Raw genomic sequence first — 13,957 nt, 5'->3', positions numbered from 1 at the left:
GATGGAACTCAATCTCCAGCTCCAGGCCCCTCCCTGGAGGTCGAGGGGTATGGCTGAAAGTTCTAACCCTCTAATCAGGAGGAGGGGTCCCCTCTCTAGGGGCCCAGCCTGAGTCACCTCATTAGTATAAACTCAGGGAAGGTTAAAAGAGACCCTTTATGAATAAGAAAAGGCGCTCCCATCACTCAGGAGTGTCCCCGGGTTCTAAGAAGCTCTTCCTAGCACAGAGACCACATACATCCCACACGTTCTGTTCATCCTCGCCTCCTGTGTTTACAGAATTCCCCCCTTTGCAACTTCTCCCACACCGTTAGTGCCCTGTACCCTCGTCCATAAACCCCTACTGCGTGCGAGTGCACACCTCTTTCTGTGATCCTTACATGACGTTACCATGGGCCTCCCTCACCAGATCAGTTTCCTGAGGGCTGAGCTGCTGCCTGGACCTGCTCACCCAGGATCTCTAGAACTCAGCGCCGCACAGACGTTACAACCACACTTTCTCTCCTGGGCGGTGGCTGCGGGGCACAAGCTCCGTCCCCCTCCACCTGAGTCCACCCACCACATGGGACTCTCGGTGCCAAGCCCTTCCCCCTGCGCTGTGAGCCCGGCCCCGAGGAGCCCCTGCCGGGAAGGGGGTGCCTGTGCTGGCTGGAAACGTGGACCCGAGCAGGCGTGCTGCAACGTGGATGTTATGCAAAAGAGATTTCAAGTCACTGGACTTGTCTGTTTATAATTCATAGCAAAATGGTTTGTTGCTATAAAAATATATTTGCACATTTCACAAACAGACCCTCACGGCAATTATCTTAATGCAGTAGCTACAAATTAGCACCTACTTACCTCCGGCAAATTAGCACTAAATTGAATTTGAGTGGTGTGGTCGTGTGCAGGAAGGGCTCGCCTTTTATCTCAGAACGGGGTTCTGTTAATGGGATCCGGGAGGAGGGGAGGGCCCCTAACCCCGTATTTCACAGGCGCCAAGGCCCAGGGAGAGGGGCTGGCACACCCAAGGGGAAGGGGAAGCAGTGTCCACATGTGAGGGGCCAGAGCCCTTGCCCACAGCTGGGGGGGGAAGGGGGAGGGGTCACCACTGAGTTGGGATTCCAGGGTCTCTAGCAGTACCCCATAAAAAGTAATTTTTAGGGGCGCCGGGTGGCTCAGTGGTTTACACATCTGCCTTTGGCTCAGGTCGTGATCCCGGGATCCTGGGATCGAGCCCCACATCGGGCTTCCTGCTTGGCCTGGAGTCTCCCTCTCCCCCTCCCCTTCCCCTGCTTATGCACGTGCTGGAGTGCGCGCGCACTCTCTTTCATAAATAAATAAAATCTTAAAAAAAAAAAAGTAATTTTTAGGGGTGCCTGGGTGGCTCAGTTGTTTGAGTGTCAACCCTTGATTTTGGCTCAGGTGATGATCTTAGGGTCCTGAGATGAAGCTCCCTCTCTCCTGCCCCTCCCCCCGTGTGCGTGCATGCTGGAGTGCTCTCTCCCCACCTACCCCCCCCCCGATAAAAAGTAATTTTTATGCTTTTGTTTCAGCTTTCCCCCAAATTCATTAAATCCGACCGCCCACTATCCACTCTTCCTCACAGACAGCACTGAGTCCCGGACGCTGGCAAGAAGGCACGTGTCGACCACTGGTCCAGGTAGGACGGCCAGAAGCCGCTAGAACCTGCACACGACACCCAGCTGAGACACCGGCAGCAAGATCCAGATGGGCTGCCGCCTGCTGCCCGACCTTGCCAGAGGCCTGGTACTCCAAAAGGGCAAAGGAATCTGTCCCACTGCGGGGGCCGCCCGCCCCTCCCGTGGCTCTTGTAGACACCAATGTCAAGACTCAGCTGCTCCCACAGCCGGCTGGGCAGACAGGGCTGCTCCCTCCCCAGCATTCCTGGTGCCCTGCCTGGGGTTCCCAGGTGCTCACTGAGGTGAACGCAATCACCTGCACAGCCCTCCCAGGTGGCCTGCTGGTATACCTAAGAATAAGCTTATCTCCCTTCTCAAAGGTTTGTTGGGGGAGCCAAGTGAGCCAATCAGCACATGGCAATTTCTCTGGTCACAGGAATGGGTTCATTCAGACCCGTGAGGCACCAGGAAAGGTTTTCCAGATGCTTCTGGGCAAGATCTCAAGAGAGGACCACTGGAGAAGTCTCTCTCCACATAGCCATGTATGAAGATGAGGCCTGAAATGGCTGCAGCCAACTCACTCCTCGCTGAAGATCCAGAGGTTCAAAAAAAAGGCAGGGAACTGCCAAACCCAGATCAAGCCATACCTGATATCCATCCTATTGCCAGAGCATTTCAGCTACATGGGCCAATATATCACCCTTGACTTTTGGGCCAATTTGGAATTGGGTTTTCCCTTCATTATAATCAAAAGCATCCTGATGCCCCGGTTACCCCACCCACCCAAGCCACACCTTCCCAAGGTTGGGAGAGAGGCTTCCTCTGGGCTCTGGCAGCCCCTAGCTCCATCACAGCCCTCATCAGCCTGCACCATGTGTCTGTGTGTCCTTGACCCATCACCATATGTTCACTGACAGCCAAGGCCGTGCCTAACCCACCCCTGAGTCCCAACATTTACCATCCCAGGGCTGGGAGTGTCTGTTACAAGAGAACAGACAAAGTAAACACAACAAAGTCCAGCATTCAAGGCCTCCCTGGCCCGGTCTTACCAACAATTCAAGGTCACTCCCACTGCCCGCCTCGCTCTCCATTCCCCGCCATCCAGGCTGCTCTGTCCCTGAAGAGGACACAGCTGGGGCCTCTGCCATAATCTCCATCATACAACTCAGACCCGTCAGGGTGGAGGAACCTTGGGACCTCTCCTCTCCTAAGGGATGTTCAACCCTGCCGTGCTCTCCACCCTCAAACCCATATCTCGGGCCCAGACCTCTCTCTCCTAGTGCTGCTATTCCAACTACCCAATCCATATGTCTCCTGACACCCTCTGAGCACCAACACCTGCCTGCAGTTCTTGGAATAAAATTCAAACCCCTGCAAACACGTGAAAGACGGACTCTTCATGCCTGGGCCCGCCACCACCTCATGCCACCTCCATGCAACCCCACTCTCCCTGCTCCAGCCACACAGGCCTCAAATCTGTCTGAGGTTGCCCCTCAAACACTCCAAGCTATTCCTGCCTCAGGGCCTTTGCACATGCTGTCTTGGCTACCTGGAACCCCCAGCTCCTGAAGGGAGTAAAGGGACCCATATGTGGTTTCTATTATTACCATTGGTTCAAGTCCAATTCAATAATTCAATCTGGGGGGCACCTGGGTGGCTCAGTTGGTTAAGCGACTGCCTTCGGCTCAGGTCATGATCCTGGAGTCCCTGGATCGAGTCCCGCATCGGGCTCCCTGCTCAGCAAGGAGCCTGCTTCTCCCTCTGACCCTCCCCCCTCTCATGTGCTCTCTCTCTCTCATTCTCTCTGTCTCAAATAAATAAATAAAATCTTTAAAAAAAAAAAAAATTCAATCTGGGGGCGCTTGGCTGGCTCAATCAGTACAGCGTGCAAGTCTTGATCTCAAGGTTTTAAGTTCAAGCCCCATGTTGGGTATAGAGATTACTTAAAAATAAAATCTTTAAAGGGGCCCCTGGGTGGCTCAGTCGGTTAAGTGTCTGACTCTTGATTTCAGCTCAGGTCATGATCTCAGGGTCGGGCGATTGAGCCCCGTGTCAGGCTCTGTGCTCAGCAGGGAGTCGGCTTGAGATTCTCTTTCTCCCTCTCTCTCTGCCTCTCTATCCCACCCTGCTCTCACTCTCTTGCTCTTTAAATAAATCTTTAAAAAAATAAAATCTTTAAAAATAGTAATAATAGGGGCACCTAGGCTCAGTCAGTTAAGCGTGTGACTTCGACTCAGGTCATGATCTCAGGGTCCTGGGATTGAGCCCCGTGTGGGGCTCCATGCTCAACGGGGAGTCTGCTTCTCCTTCTCCCTCTCCCTCTGCCCCTGCTCGTGCTCTCTTGCTCTCTCTGTCTCATATAAATAAAATCTTTAGGGCGCCTGGGTGGCTCAGTTGTTGGGCGTCTGCCTTCGGCTCAGGTCATGACCCCAGGGTCCTGGGATCGAGCCCCGCGTCAGGCTCCCTGCTCCACGGGAAGCCTCCTTCTCCCTCTCCCACTCCCCCTGCTTGTGTTCCCTCTCTCGCTGTGTCTCTCTCTGTCAAATAAATAAATAAAATCTTAAAAAAATAATAATAATAATTCATCTGAATTCAAATCTACCTGCTAAGGCGCCTCCTTGGAAACTGAAGTGGGGTCCACAGGGCCCCAATAAACCCACCTTCCACCTTCAGACACCTCTTTATAGAAAGATCCAATGACAGTATGACCAGGTCAAATACAGACTTACCCTCAATGTGGCCAGAGAAAAAGGTGCCCAGGTCCCAGGGGAAGGTCAGGCCATTCTCCCTCCCAGAGCCAGGGACCTGGCTCTGCTCCCCCCTGTACCCAGTCCCCGCTCCGGCCGCTGTGAGCAGCAGGAACAGGGTCAGAGGGACTTGGTCCTGCCCAAGTCATCGGTCATTTCTCCTCATGGTGCCACCTCAGCGGGGCTGTCAGCTCCCCTCAGACCCCACTTCCTGACCCATGCAGTCAGCACAAGCCCCGCCAACACCTCCATGAGGATCAAATCAAGTGAAAGGGGTGACATCACGCCCAAGGGGCAGTGTGTCCGGAGACAAACCATCGTAACGGTCACCGTGGATGTGACCGCTAGCACGAGCCAGTCCCAAAGAGGGAGGGCCGTGCCGCACAAGTCAGATGAACTGCCCAAAATGCACAGACCTTATCTGGATCCTGATTTTAAAATAAATAAATAAATTGGGGGGGAGGCACCTGGGTGGCTCAGTCAGTTAAGCATCTGACTCTTGATCTCAGCTCAGGTCTTGATCTCAGGGGTTATGGGTTCAAGCCCCACTCTGGACTCCACGCTGGGTATGGAGCCTACTTAAAAAAAACAAAAACAAAAACTGGGATGCCCGGGTAGCTCAGTCACTTAAGCATCTGCCTTCGGCTCAGGACACGATCCCAGGGTGCTGGGATCGAGTCCCGCATCGGGCTCCCTACTCAGCGAGGAGCCTGCTTCTCCCCCTCCCTCTGCCTCTCCCCCCTGCTTGTGTGCTCTCTCTCTGACAAATAAATAAATAAAATCTTAAAAAAAAAAAGAATCACTCATGAAGCTTTAAATACACACACACATACATACATACATACATACATACATACATACATACAAACTGGTATTTGTAGCAAATGAGAATCCAAATATTAACTGGCCATTGGATATTATGGAATTATGTTGTGTTTTCTTTTAACATTTTAAGTAATCTCTACACCCACTGTGGGGCTTGAACTCACAACCTCAAGATCAAGAGTCACATGTTCCACTGCCTGAGCCAGCCAGGCGCCCCTGTGTTCGTTGTTTTAAGCGTAGTAATAGTAATGTGGTCATGTTAAAAAAGGGGATTCACAGTGTGATATTTATGGAGTCTGAGGTCTGGGGACTGCTTTAAAATCATACAGGAGCAGGAAAGGAAGAGGGGGTGAGCGGGTGGCGAGAAGTGGGATGGAGGTCTGGGGGTGAAAAAGCAGGTGGGGGTGAGCCTAGGCCACAGCAGGGCCCGATGCTGGGACGTCTTGCTTACTTCCAAATGTCTGAAATTCTCCACAAATAAGAAAACACAAATGAATAAAAAAACTGCAAGGTGTTTTAACAGGACAGAACCAAAGGCGGTCCCTCTCTCGCTCCCAGCTCCCAAACCTGGGAGCTGCAGGTGCCTCAGAGGCACCAAGAACTTAACAGAGGAGAATCCCTAAAGAAGAGGCACTTTCCAGAAGCCCCACCCACACCCCCGCTGGTTCAAAAGCCTCCCCGGCTTCAACCACCAAAGCTTTCCTGTCGGTGATAACAAATGTGCCCGCCCAGCCTGCCTACCTACCGTCCGCCAGTGGGGGGAGGGGAGGGGACAGCTCCCCAGGAGTTTCTGGACTCCTGACCTGCCAAACCAGTTCCTTCTGATGGACAGTCACCAGGCTCAACACAAAATGAACTGCTCACCTGTCCAGGGTCACCGAAGAAAGAACTGCTGCCCCTCAGCCAGGGATAGGAACAGGTTGCACCCAAGTTCGTGCTCTCCCACGGTCCCTGGGTAGAACCGATGCTGATAAACACACTTACAAAGGTACCACACCTTGTATTCGGCGCTTCGTGCAAACTAACTCATTTGACCCTCCCAATAACCCTATGAGTAGGTAATAACATTGTCTGTATCTTACAGGTGGGGAAACTGAGGCACAGAGCGTGGCCAGCAACTCTGGCTAGCAGCTCCAGGTCACACAGCCGGGGTCAGGGAGTCAGGCTCCGGGGCCAGCTGTTGAGTTCAGCAGCCTCCTAGCCCTACCGAGTGCTCACACTGTCCCCTCGGAGCCTCGGGACAACCTGCTGCTGATGTAGCCCATTTGAGAGGTCAGAAAATAGGGACCATGACTCAGCCAGGTCTCCTGCCCTCCGGGGACCCAGAAACCTGGACAGCACCCAGAGCTGGCTGCCAGAAGTTCCAGAAGCCTCCACACAATTGGCTGGGCAGGACTTGGGAGCAGCGTGTCACCTGCAAGAGCCCCACACGGGCATTTTCCAGGCCATCCCCACCCCCCGTGCCGGGCCCAGAAGGGCTCCCCTCAAATGTGCTCCAGGAGGTCCAGGAAGCCCCTGGATACACACGGTACATTTTCCCTGAGCATCCATTTCAACCCAAGGATTGATGGAGAAGTTTAACAATTTATCTGAAAAGAAACTGAAAACATCATTCTTACATCCCGAGGCTAACTCCGTAGAGCTCTGAAGGGCGGTCAGCGGCCGGCTTCGAAGGTCACCACCGAGAAGGCGGAGCTCAGCACAGCGGGCATCAGGCCAGCTCTCCGCCCGCTGGCCCTGTGACCTCAGAAAGTCACCTGAGCCTCCCTGCCTCCGTTTCCTCATCTGTAAAAGGGAACAGTCACAGTCCTGCCTCGTGAGGCTGCTTTGAGCCTGCAGTTAGGGCTTGGTGGCCCTTAGTGACGGTGACCACGATTATTCTGGGGAAGAATGGCCAACGGGGCCATTTCACAGGTTAGGAGGCTGAGTCCCTGGGAGAGAAAGTGACCTGATCAAAAACTAGGTCTCTGCCTCCTCTTGCAGCTCCTTCCCCCTCCTGCTGCCTCTGTGCCTCAGTTTCCCCATCCCCAAAAGAGGGTTAAAAATCAAAGAATGGGGGCGCCTGGGTGGCTCAGTCGGTTAAGCGACTGCCTTCGGCTCAGGTCATGATCCTGGAGTCCCAGGATCGAGTCCCACATCAGGCTCCCTGCTCAGCAGGGGGTCTGCTTCTCCCTCTGACCCTCCTCCCTCTCATGCTCTCTCTCTCTCATTGTCTCTCTCTCAAATAAATAAAATCTTAAAAAAAAAAAAATCAAAGAATGGGATGGATTCTTGGATGTGGTGAAGACAAGCACCCCAGGCACCTCAAGGGTGGTCTGAGCTCTTGCTGTCCCCTCTTTAACTGAAGCCACCATTTATGGCGTGCCCACGACTGACTCAGCCTGGAGCAGCTTGCTAGGGAGAAGCCATGTGTCCACAGGATGTCTATTCGAGTAAGTTTCCAGACCTTAAAACACCTCACTGAGGTCACATTTCAATGACTCAGTGATGTCGTCCAAGTAAATTCCTATCGGCTCCACCTATCAGGTCCTCCACAGGCATTTCCGACCCATCTAACAGGTGAATGATCCCCCAGCCTCTGTGTGACCTCAACATGCATCCCTTCCATGCCCACCTCCCATCCATCTTCCAGTTCAATGGCTGCCTCCTCCAGGATGCCCTCCCTGACCTTCCACTCGCCCCTGTGGGCAGGGAGAGCTGGGCTCAGCCCAGTACCCCGTGTCCCTGTTCACCCGCCCCCCACCCGCAGTGTTAGACTGAGAAATGGTCAGTCACTGTATTAAAGGAGAAACCTACAAACAAGATCCCCAAACTGCCAACAGACCAACCAAAGGATGTTCACTGTTGAGTCTTAAATTTTGAGTTCTCACCTGGACAAATGTTAACCCTGCATTTCACGGCCGCCCGGAAGCAAGCACAGCGCACTCTCCGGAACTGACACAAAACCTCCAAGTCTGCGGCCACCAGACGGCCAAGGCCATGTCCCCACCCCATAGGAATTCCTCCCCTGAGCCCGCTTCCTGACGATTCTGCAGGTCCTTCTCCAGGGGCCTGAGGAGCCCCCCGGCACACACACCCCAAGCCAGTGCTGCAGTCAGTGAGCCCCAGAATTCTCGGGCCGGCCCCATGCCAGGGCTTGAGAACAGTGAAAGAAGCCAGGGCCTCTCCTCTAACTGATTCTGGAGACTGACGAGCTTCGTGATCTGTCTGGCCCGCTAACTCCTGGCTTTCCATCCCTGGTGCTGACCCAGCCAGCAGCCCAGCCAGAGCCCTGGATTTGAATCAGCCTAGCACCTGCTCAGCCTCGGTTTTCTCATCCGTGAAATGGAAAGATGCCTGCCACCTCCCTGGTTTGGGATGAGGGGGCTGATGGGCCTGTACGGTGTGCAATTAGGGGAGGGAAATGGGGGGCTAGAGAAAGTTTGGACTGAGACAGCCCAGCCAGACAGAAACACGAAAATGGGGGAGGGGAAGGGGTCAGGGGCGAGAAAGGGGAGGAGTGGAGGGAGGGAGGGGGTGCAGGGCGAGAAGGGGTAGGAGAGGAGGGGAGCAGGGAGGGTGGGAGCGCAGGGTGAGAAGGGGGAGGGAGGCAGGGCCTGGAGAAGGCCGGAGAAGGGAGGGGGGGGGCGAGGGAGTGGAGGGAGAGAAGAGGAGGGGGCCAGGGAGGGAGAGGTGCAGGGCGAAAAGGGAGGGCGTGCAAAGCGGCAAGGAAGGGGAGGAGAGGCAGGGAGGGGAGGGAAGAAGGCCTGGAGCAGGGAAGGTGGGTGCAGGGCGAGGAGGGGGAGAAGAGGCGGGGAGAAGGCCGGGAAATGGAGGAGGGGGAGGAAAGGAGGGCTCAGGCCGGGAGCAGGGAGGGAAGGGGGTGAGGGAGAGGAAAGGAGGGGAGCAGGGAGGGAGGGGGTGCATGGCGAGCAAGGGGAGAGGCAGGAGGAGGCCGGAGGAGGGGGGGGAGGGCGAGGGGGGGGAGGGGCGTGCTCGAGGAAAGCCAGAGGGCGGGGGGAGGGGGGGGGGGCAAGGGACCCCCCCCCCCCCCCCCTCCCGCGAGGCCGCTGGGTTCGTCCGCGTCCCTGCGCCACGTCACGTGTCGCCGCGCCCACCTGAGGGGGACCCAGTCCGACCGCCAGCTCACACCCTCGGAACCGCGTGGCGTCCCCACGCGAGGCACAGGCGGGCTCCCTCCCGGGGACACAGGGCCTTACCTGCCTACGGCCCCGCCGGCGCCTCACCTGGGCTCGCTCGGCTGCGCGGCGATCACCTGGCCCCGCCCCGGAAGTGGCCCCCACGCCGGGCCCGCCCCCTCGCCCCGCCCCTGCCCGCGCAGTGCGACTTTTCTGGAGCCGGGACTCCGCGGGGTCGCCCGGGGCTCCGCGGGGCCGGGACCGGGTAGCACAGGTGAGCCCGGCTGCTGGGCGGGGCGGAAGGGGGAGGTGCAGCGAGCGCCGAGCCCCTCTTCCTTAGCTCCGAAGGCGTCCCTGAGTCTTGCCTTTTTCAAGCCCCTACTTGGCACAGCACCCATCCCGGGGCTGGCACTTTCCTTGCTGATCCACTTCCCCATTTTGGGGACCTGCAAAGTGAGGTGCGGAGCAGGGGGATGTACAAGGAGCTGAGAGGAAGCATTCAAGAAAAATCTCCCAAGCCGTCTTCTGGGCCAGGTGCAGCCTTTCCGGGACTGCGGTGGGGACCCCACGTTGAGCCCAGAACTCCACAGAGACAGCGGCCGGGCAATCCCAGAGGCGGCCCTGACCCATTCTCAGGAGCACGGAGGACTTCCTGGAGGAGGCAGTGTGATGAAGACTTGGGCCTCTAAAGGGTGATTCTGGGCCAAGTGCTGTATTTCTGTCCATGGGAGCAGTTACTGTCCTTGCCCTGAAGCACGCCCCAGGGCTGTCTGCACCCCCTTTTCACCTACACTCTCTCCGATCTCATCCAGTGTCCTGCTTTCAATATGGGCTATACCCTGATGATCCCTAACTTCTGTCTCCTGACCAGAGTCCTGCCTCTGACTGCCCACCCGACAGTTCCATATGGAGGCCTGAGCGCCCAGATCCAGCTCCTCTCCTGGGCTTCCTATCTCATTGTCCACCGGCGCTGGCCAGACCCTTGGGGTCATCCTTGGCTCGTCTCCAGCTCGCATGTCCCATACGTGGTCCCTTGGCAAGCCCCGATGGCTCTTACTTATCAATATAGGATGGTGCCAGCACTTCTCCCCACCAAGCTGGCCCAAAGAGATCAGGCCACCAGCACCTCTCACGTGGCTCATGCGGCAGCCTCTTCCTACGGGGCCTCCCCGACGCTGCCCTGGCCCCTTTGATCTGCCGCAACACAGCAGCCAGAGGATCCTTTCATGAGACGTGCCTTGCCCCAGCTCCAGTGCTCCCCTTCCTCCTCTCCCCTTCTGGGGGAGGAGGGGTGGGGAGGGACAAGCAGCTCCACAATCCCAGGCTGCCTTGCGTGGAGGGTGGCACAGCTGCTGGTGGATGGCATGTGATGGGCTCTATGGAGCCCAGTAGACACCACACCTCAGCCGAGATAATCAATCAGGCGTACTGACCTCTCCCCACCTCTAGGGGGGGATCTGATTGCAGAGGCCAGTCGGCATGATATCACCCCTCTTAACCGGTGGCGCTTTTAAGGTTCTCGAAGTAACTGGGCCTAAGCCAGTCAACACAGGCCTTCTTCATGCCACAGCGAGCAGTTCAGGCCAGTCCAGCTGGAATAGTTGGGGGAAAAGAAATCTTGCTTTCTCCTTTTCTCTCCCCCAACCTAGATGAGGAGGTTTGGTGCACTAGAGACACCGGGCCACCTGTGACCACAAAGAGATACAGCAAAGAGATCTAAACAGAGACAGCAAGGAACTGGGTCCTTGGTGACGTGGAAGAGCCCTGGATCAAGCCTGTCCTGAAGCCTGCCCTACCTCTGGACTTTCTAGTTCGCTGCACCGATAAATTCTCTCATTGTTTACGCTAGTTTGGAGTTTTCTATTTCTTACAACCCAAAGCATCCTCTGATAACACACCTTACACCGTTTAGGCAAATTGCAGAATTTCTCTCCTGACAACACTAGCAGAAAAAAAAAACCCAAAAACCCAGGGAAGGCTTCTGATTGGCTGAGCCTAAGACGCATAACCATTCCAGGGGTGGGAAGGGAGTTAGACCAAGACCTTATCCTCCCCAAAGTAAAGACAGTCAGCTTCCCGCCAGTTTTGCTAATAATAACCATGAAATAAATGAATATGGATTAGTGTAGACAGGACCGGTGCCCGGCTCTAAACGCTGGTTGCTCCCATTCCATGGCAGGCCGGAGCCTCGGGGCTGTCTGCTCACTGCCTGGCTCAGAGCTGGCACCAGCCCCAACCAATGTGAATGAAAGAATGACCCGTTTCCTTCTGGCGTTGAAAGAGGGTTCCCACGGCCTCCACGCTGACCTCGGTTCTGTACCTTTTAAGTTCTTTCCAGCGCATCTCTTAACTCAGGGAAAGGACCCTGCAGGCAAAGCATCCCCTGATGGGAACCAAACCACCCGCTCAAGCAACGGGGCCCACCCTGAGCCAGCAAGTCCCCCAGGTGACTGAGCCCACAACAATGATCGACCTGACCCGTACGGCCCATCCGCATGTACCTACCAACCTTTGTCCCACATTTGCCCTATATGAACCTGGACATCTTTTCAGCTCTTTGGGGACAGTGTTTGATATGTCAGTGCGCTGTCTTCCCGGCGTCGGCCTCACTGAAATAAACTCCTTTCCCATGTCACCGCCACTCATCTCCCTGCCTTAGGATCTTGTCAGCAGTGAGTGGCCGCACCTGGTCTGTTCAGGGCCCCGGAGCCAGGCGCTCCTGCATGCCCGCGCCCCGGGGACATCAGCACGCAAGCAGCTATGCAAAGAATCTGTAACCATCCCCACCAGCCGGCCTGTTCAACTAACAGTGCACCTGCGTAGTATTATTACGTACCCTCGTTGCTGCGGAAGGACTCCAGGTAGCCAGGAGGGGACTGTAGTGCTAACTTCTCACACACATACGCACCTGAGCCTCTGGACGGAGCAGGAATGGGCCTATTTCTACACCAAATACTTCGCTCTCAAAACATGACAATGACATCAAGGATTTGATTTACGCCAGCGACTCACACACTTAATCGGGTTGATCTAGCGCTTTGTGCCGTTTCTCTTTTCCTTTTTGGGAGGCAAACATCTTTTTTTTAGTATCAAAGCAAGCTCGGTCTCCCACGAAAGAGGGACAATTTGCAGGTTTTCTGTTTTAAAAAGCAACTTTGGACAGAAGTAAGAGAAAACATCCTCCAGTTGGTGTGCGGCTGGCCCCATAATTTCATGGTATTAAGACATGGAGGGGGGATGCCACCCTCCTCGCATTTGTGTTTGTGAAAATCTCTTACAAATTCCACAACTATAGCTTAGTGATAATAAAATATGTACAATAAAGCAATAATACAGAATGATTACAGGGGAAACAATGCAGGTGTGTTCCACCATTCATGGTAAAAGGAAAGAGAAACAGAAAGGAACAGCAAAACCCAGGCGGGTCTCAGTTAGGTTCTTTTTTCTGTTTTTCCCCAAGTGAGTCTAATCAGCAAGCCACCAGTTACTCATTTCCTTTTGTTGCTATAACAATAACTCCGTGCATTTCAAATGCCTTGCAATAGAAGACAAAGAATAATAATGCGAAAGGAAGGAATTACATCTGAATGGCATTATTCCTGGCTTTATTAAATTTGCTCTTACAAATGTTTATGAAGTCGGAGATTTGGCTCTCCCCCAAGCAGCAAATTCCACATTAATAAGCACTGGGGGTTGGAGAGCTTGAAGGAAGGAGGAAATAAAGATCCTTTGGTCCAAGGTCTCAGGCTTCACATTTGTTTTCTCGCAAATTAACTCTCCGGCCAGCTGCTAGAGCCAAGACTTGCTCTGCTTTGAACCTTATTAAAACCTCAAAGCCAGAATTTCCCTGCTGAGTGTGGGCGCGGCGGCTGGACTGAGCCTAAAGGGATCTAGATCACGCCCCACTCCTCTCCCTCACGGGCCAGGCCCCTGAGACCCCGCGAGGCCAGGGGCTTCCCTGCAGCTGTCAGGCCAGCTCTGGGCAGGTTTACCACTCCACCCTCCTAGCCTGGGCCCCGCCTGCATTTCAGAGCAAATGCATCTGGTTGTTAGCACTCCATGCAAACTGCAAACCACCCTTGTGCACCCTCCACAATGTTTTCTGGGATCGTTTGGACCTAATTATTGGAATCCTTTTGATTTGCAACTGAGCAGGCCACACTCTTAATGCCGTATTTGACATCAGGGTGGGACACTGGCTGTGCCCTCTGGCCCCATGCACCGTTCACACACCCCTGCTACACTGGGATTCCCACTCTTCCTAGTCTCTGTGAAAGGTGGCCAGACAACGGGTTTACCCAGCCTCCTTTGCAACCAGGGCCCAGACAGGGACTTAGGCTCCACCATTGTGATGTCCGCGCTTAGGGAGGAAGCAGTCCTGGAATATATTATAGTGGAAAGGGCAGCTGGGCAATGTGCAGTGTGGGGGGTGGGGGAGGCTGCAGTGGCTACAAGTAAGTACCTGGGACATGATTGGTATCAGTCCTGGTGGTAGCTATGGGTTCGGTCCAGTGCAATTGGAGCATCTCTGTGCAGTGGGAGCATCCCTGTGCAGTGGGGCATCCCTGTGCTGTGGGGTCATCCCTGTGCAGTGGGGACATCCCTGTGCAGTGGGGGTATCTCTGTGCAGTTGGGGCATCCCTGT

The 13,957-nt window shown here is 54.9% G+C and overlaps 1 protein-coding gene across 2 annotated transcripts in view; it reads right to left on the bottom strand.

The window, feature by feature from the left end:
* The window catches only part of ARHGAP8 (Rho GTPase activating protein 8), a 67,354-nt gene extending 57,890 nt beyond the window's left edge, over positions 1–9,464 (bottom strand). The window contains exon 1 of one of the 2 annotated variants that reach the window (XM_032416473.1): positions 9,394–9,464. The gene's annotated coding sequence lies outside the window, so the exon portion shown is untranslated. Of the gene's footprint in view, positions 1–6,058; positions 6,109–9,393 lie in introns of those variants that run through there. The other variant, XM_032416475.1, reaches the window with a different exon arrangement.
* Between the last annotated feature and the right edge of the window lie 4,493 nt (positions 9,465–13,957).

This window comes from Phoca vitulina, unplaced genomic scaffold (assembly GCF_004348235.1).
Source record: "Phoca vitulina isolate PV1807 unplaced genomic scaffold, GSC_HSeal_1.0 scaffold19, whole genome shotgun sequence".
NCBI classification, from domain to species: Eukaryota; Metazoa; Chordata; class Mammalia; order Carnivora; family Phocidae; genus Phoca; species Phoca vitulina.
This window is presented reverse-complemented; position numbering and strand designations above follow the sequence as displayed.